We start from the raw sequence: 6,614 nt of genomic DNA on the forward strand, positions 1-6,614 counted from the left end.
TTTCAACTTCGGATGGGGTGCATAAGTGGACAAAGTCTTGATGAGTGCGTGTTATTGGAGGAGAATTTATGATTCTGAAAATGGCAAGACTTGCCACGTGGTGTTTAGGATCTCTCTCCCTCACTTTTGATATGCATTCTTCATTTTATGTTTCACAAGGGTTTTTAATTGCGATCACGTCACTTGAAGTTGTTGCAGTGCCGACAAAAGACTTTGGAATCATGGCGTCTTGCAAGAATGTAAGCAGAGATAAGATTTATGAGCAGAGAAAAGATATAAGCAGGTGGAAGGCGGAGTAGTATATCAAAAAATCGAAAGCATCAAAGGTTTATACATGTAATCGTTTAAAAGTTTTGATATTATGGTACGGACCCATTATCGTTTATAAACCATAATTAGTTGCATATTGGATCCGGGGTATCGGGGATTTATAAGCAAGAACCATCACAAAAGTCCCGAGGTCAGGTGCAGACCCGGTGTTTTAATACATGGCAGTTAAATGGTTAGGTGCAGACCTGGTGTCTTAATACATGGCAGTTAAATTTATTATCGGATATGCTTGTTAATAATGGAGCGTTTTGGAATATGCTTGTTAATATTGGAGCGTTTTGGAATTGTTACAAAAATATCGATAAATGGCAGTGAACCCAATCATATTATTAATCACAATTAAATTCCAAATCGGGTCCCACCTATTAGAGTTTACAACTTGCGAAATTATTAAAAAACTTGATATAATGAGCGAATGCGATATGAATCATAAAGTAGATCTAAATTTTATATCAAGTCAGTGGGCAAACCAACTACATCTGAAAACTTTCAATGAAAAAACTTGCGATATATGACAGGGTATGATGTGGGTAATGGGAGGTTGGGAGTATAAAACTCCGATATCATAATTTTTCGAAACATACCTTATATAAAACTCTGATAAATGAGATTCTCCCATCGGAAATTTGTGACCTTGTTCCAACCAAAAGGCAGAATGAATAAAATCGTGACACCGCGCCTATCGTTGGTTGTCAAAGTGGCCAGGTGGGACTTGCCGTTGCTTTTTGCTTAGGCTTTTCTTTTCACCCATACGTGAAAACCCTAGTTTATTTGTGAAAATACATCTATCAACTATCGATTGGATTAACAATTTGCTTGTCACACCGAAATTACCAACGATCTTTGATGGAATGGAAATTTGTTCTCCGCGTCGTTGTCGCTGATGTAACGTTTACCATCTTCCCGTGACGTTGCGATGAATGCAATAAATCCATTTTCCTGTGATTGGTGTAAATGTAAAGATGCACTAAATTCATATACCACCAATTCAATTATGGTCGGAGGCAGGCGTCATGTTAAGTATGCCTGGAATTCATTGGCTGCTTGTATGCTCCATGCTTCTTCAGAACGCGTTAATGGGTATCTTCGTTGTCTTTATCGTCGGCTTCCTGGCCTTCATATACTATCTTCTATTTCTCACCACAAAAGCAAGGAACGGAATCCCACCAGAATGGCCTTTCGTAGGGATTCTCCCCTCATTGTTTATACATTTCACCCATCTCTATGACTCCATTTCAGAAATTCTGATCGGATGCGGGGGAACTTTTATTGCCAAAGGCCTTCCGCAAACCACTGTCCTTACCAGCAATCCAGCAAATGTGGAGTACATCCTCACGACTAGGTTTGCAAGTTTTCCAAAAGGTCCCGGTTTCAGGAGCGCGTTTAGAGATGTTTTCGGTGATGGATTGTTTAACGTCGATGGAGAACTATGGATTCAACAAAGAAAGGCGTCAGTGGTAGAATTTAACTCTGTATCTAGTCTCACTTATGTCTTGAAGTCCGTACAAGACTCGCTGCGCCAAAATCTGATCCCTATTCTGGACAACACAATATCCAAGGGAAGCGCCACCGATCTTCAAGACATGCTCTTTCGTTTCACGTTTGACAACATCTGCAAAATTGCGTTTGGTGTGGAAGTGGGGTGTTTATCTCCATCTCTGCCGGCCATTCCCTTTGTCAAAGCATTCGATGATGCTATTGAAGCATCCTATACTCGATTTATAACGCCTATATATTTGAGAAAGATCACGGGATTTTTCGGTTTGGGGATCGATGCGAAACTTCAGTCTGCTCTGAAGATCATCGACCAGTTTGTCATGGAGATCGTTTCAGCGAGAAGGGAGGAATTGGGTATGGGAAAAACTGGGATGTCTGGTAGCCGTGCAGATATATTATCTATTTTTATGAAATCTTTCGACCAAAATGGAATCCCGTATTCCGACACGTTCTTACGAGGCATTTGTCTGAGCTTCATTCTTGCCGGCAGCGACACGACATCCGTGGCACTTTCCTGGTTCTTTTGGCTGCTTCTGCAACATCCCCATGTGGAAGAAAAGATTTTGAAAGAGATCCACCGCATTTTAAAGAAGAGATCAGCTAATGTCAAACCCGGTGATCCACTTTGTTTCAGCAGGGAGGAGCTCAAAGAAATGCATTATCTGCATGCATGCCTATCGGAGACAATGAGGCTTTACCCTCCTGTGCCATTGGGCAGAAAGGAAGCGATAGAGGACGAGGTGTTGCCTGATGGGACGCCTATGAAGAAAGGGACTGCTATTGTTTACGTTACTTACGCAATGGGAAGAATGGAAAGCATCTGGGGGAGAGACTGCATGGAATTCAAGCCAAAGAGATGGCTTAATGATAAGGGTGTTTTTGTGAACCAATCTGTTTACAAATATCCTGTTTTCCATGGAGGTCCTCGAACGTGTATGGGTAGAGATTTTGCATATTTGCAGATGAAGCACGTGGCAGCGTCCATCTTATATCGTTACAGACTGAAACTGGTCAATGAAAGTGCACAACTGAAATACAAGGTACGTGGATTGACTCTCTTTATGAAAAATGGGCTGAGGGTTATCTTCCAACCAAGAGGAACCGATAAATAAGGTCTATATAATATGTTACAGCGTTTATCGATAAGAGAGTTTGCTAGTATATTTGTACGACAAACTTTAGTTGCCTAAGTATTTTATAGTATTATCGACTGTGTGCTAAATAGCCCATTTACTACATGATGGGATTGCATTCGACTATGTAATCTACTCTTGTAATGTGTAGAATTAATAATCTTATCATTATTGTCGCTTGCAGTGTAACGGTTTTTATGATGATATTTAATGAAGTCTATAAATATTTTAATTTTGCTTTCTGGGCAGAAAGTAATTTCATCTGGTTATGTCTATTGTCTTGATTAGACATCAATAAATGTGTAATTAGGAAAATAAATTCATAAGCTTTTTCATTTAATAAAGAATTTCACTCTCTAGTTTGCAATATGTAGGATATTATTATAGGTTTTTTTTTAAACTATATTTGTTATACCTTGATGTTAATCCGAGGTACATGTTTGATTCAAAAGGATCACTCTGAATGTGTAGTTTTGGCATGGAATGAAGTAGAAATATCATGTTTATGAAACTGTAAACTGGTTTTTCATGGAGAGAAAATCCGAGGAACATGTTTGATTCAAAAGGATTACTATAAATGTGTAGTTTTGGCATGGAATGATGTAGAAATATCATTTTTATGAAACTGTAAATTGGTTTTCCTGGAGAGAAAACATGTTTAAACTTTTTCTTTGTGAAAAAGAGTTGAAAAATAGGAATTAAGATTTTAAGACTAAAAGTTATTAAGAAAACTATAAACTTTATAAGAATTGGAATGATGTAGAAATATCATGTTTATGAAACTGTGAACTGGTTTTTCATAGAGAAAACATGTTTGAACTTTTTCTCTTTGAAAAAAAAATTAAGTTGAAAAATGGAAATTAAGATTTTAAGATTAAAAGTTATTAAGAAAATTTTAAATTTTATAAGAATTGAATAGGGATAAGAAGATAACATTCATTTCTGGTAACTATTAAAGATAAACACAATTAATCACTTGCTAATTTATTATAATTATTAAATTATATATTTAATGTTAATGTTAATGATTTATCTATTATAATTACTAAATTACATATATCATATTATTAAAATGTATTAAAGTAGTCAAATTATCTATCTAATATTGTTAAAATTTGATAAAATTATCTAAATATATTTAATATTATTGAAATAAATATATTTTTTTATCTTATTTAAAAAGGAAGAAAAAAATAAAATAATAAATAATCTAATCTAAAATTGTCTTTAAAAATCTTATTGCTCAAAGATTTTTATTTCAACTTAAGGTTGCTCAAAGATTGTATTTCAATTTAAGGTTGCCCAAATATTTTTATTTCAACTTAAGGTGAATGAGGATTTGTTGATTTTTTATTTTTTATTTTTTTTTCACTGCCTAGATTGATTCTCAAGGGAATATGCTCACCATATGCTTGCTCTTAATGATTATCAAGGGCTTTAGTGTGCTACAAAGTTTGTTAGGTTGCATTTACTTTTAATAAATTAAGAAAATTAGATTCATGCCAAGTGCCTCCCCGCTCACCAATTTCCTAAGGATTTGAGATTATTCCAATTCTAAAAAGCTCCTCCATGATAAGTTCTTCATTATTATTTATAACATTCATTTATATATAAACAAATTTTATTTAGCAAAATGGTCCACTTTTAATAAATTTTAAAAAATAGATACCTGCAAAGTGGTTACCTGCCCACCAATTTCCTAATGATGTGAGATTATTCCAATTCTAATAGCTTCCTCTATGATAAGTTCCTCATTATTATTTATAGCATTCATTTATATATAAACAAATTTTATTTAGTAAAATGATCAATTTTACAATAAGATGTGTAATTCTTTTTTGTCCTTAAGTTAAAATTGACCCATAACCTTTTTATACATGGTTAATCACGTAAATGTGTGTATTGCTAAAATATTTTTTGTGTTGTATAAAAATACAAATAAATTTCTCATTATATTACGAAGTGGATTTTACAACGCAGTATAAAGAAGATACATAATTATGTAATTTCTTTTATACTCAGTGTAAAGTTGTATTATATATGAACATGCTAGTAAATTTTACTTGAGTGCCCAATATAAAAGAGATGTGTGATTATCTAATCTCCATACTCAATTTAAAGTCAACAAAATCTTAGTAAATCTCATTTTACAACTTAATATAAAAAAGTTGTATAATTATCTAATTCTCTATACTCAATTTAAAGTTGAAAAAATTATCAAATATAATATATACAAATATTAATAAATTTTAAATATATTTATTTAATTAATATTTTAAAAAATTATCATTAATAATATATCGAATTTTAAAATGCTCTGCAGTAAACTTTAAATTAGTGAATAACTAATAAATACATATTCTGCATGCGCCTCACCTCCATTTTGGATGTTGTTAAATAAAACTCAGATCCTACCTTGATTTCTTTTTTTTTTTTACTTTAGTAAATAAGGTAAATTGGGTTAGGGCATCATTTGTTTATGTTGTCTTTTATTCTAATCAGGGTTGGAATTTCAAAAAAACCAACTCTTAAAATTTAACGTTTTTGAAAGTTTCCAACTTGTTTTCATAATTGTAAGGCAGATTTTTGACGGTTTTATAATTGTAAGGTAGATTTTTGACGGTTTTATATTATGAAGTGGATTTTACAGCGCAGAATAAAGAAGATACGTAATTATGTAATTTCTTTTATATTCAGTGTAAAGTTGTATTATATATGAACATGTCAGCAAATTTTACTTAATCACCCAATATAAAGGAGATATGTGATTATCTAATCTCAATACTCAATTTAAAATCAACAAAATCTTAATAAATTTCATTTTACAACTTATATAAAAGAGATGTATAATTCTCTAATTCTCTATACTCAATTTAAAGCTGAAAAAATTATCAATATTATGTATAAAAATATTAATAAATTTTAAATATATTTATTTAATTAATATTTTAAAAAATTGTCATTAATAATATATCTGATTTTTAAATACTCCGAAGTAAACTTTAAATTAGTGAATAACTAATAAATACCAATCAAATTTAATCATTTCCACCCATATCTCTTTAATTGAATAAATACATATTCTGCATGCGGCTCACATCCATTTGGGATGTTGTTAAATAAAACTCAGATCGTACCTTGATTTCTTCTTTTTTACTTCAGTAAATAAGGTAAACTGGCTTAGGGCATCATTGGTCTATATTGTCTTTTACTCTAATCAAGATTAGAATTTCAAAAAAACTAATCGGTAAATTTTTTTTTTTTTTAAGTTTCCAACTTATTTTCATAATTACAAAACAGATTTTTGACAATTTTATTATTTTTTAATCTATATTTAAAAAGCAAATAAATCAACCAATTTTCCCATCAAATTCTAACCCTGACTCTAACACCACCACCTCAGATGGGGCCTTCCTTACCGCAAGTACTTGTGAGCCCATCGATTGATTGATCAATCAAGACTTTTCATTGTCCATGACTCCAATCATGAATTAACCCAACAAGTGCTTTTCCAATTGGATCTACATGTTGGGTAGCTTTTTCTTATTCTCTAGTACAAGGTTGCCTCCTGGACATGACAGCTGATTAGATTAAGTGTGCTGGGTAGCTTTTTCTTATTCACTAGCAGCAGGTTTCCTCCGGACATGACATCTG

At 32.4% G+C, this 6,614-nt stretch overlaps 1 pseudogene; it reads left to right on the forward strand.

Moving 5' to 3' along the window:
- Window positions 1-1,406: 1,406 nt before the first annotated feature.
- Window positions 1,407-3,032, forward strand: LOC149178480 (cytochrome P450 86B1 pseudogene; annotated as a pseudogene).
- The last annotated feature ends 3,582 nt before the right edge of the window (window positions 3,033-6,614 follow it).

The sequence above is a fragment of the Pinus tabuliformis genome, chromosome 4_1 (assembly GCF_031772625.1).
Source record: "Pinus tabuliformis cultivar Carrire ecotype Pingquan chromosome 4_1, CPIR1, whole genome shotgun sequence".
Taxonomy (NCBI): domain Eukaryota; kingdom Viridiplantae; phylum Streptophyta; class Pinopsida; order Pinales; family Pinaceae; genus Pinus; species Pinus tabuliformis.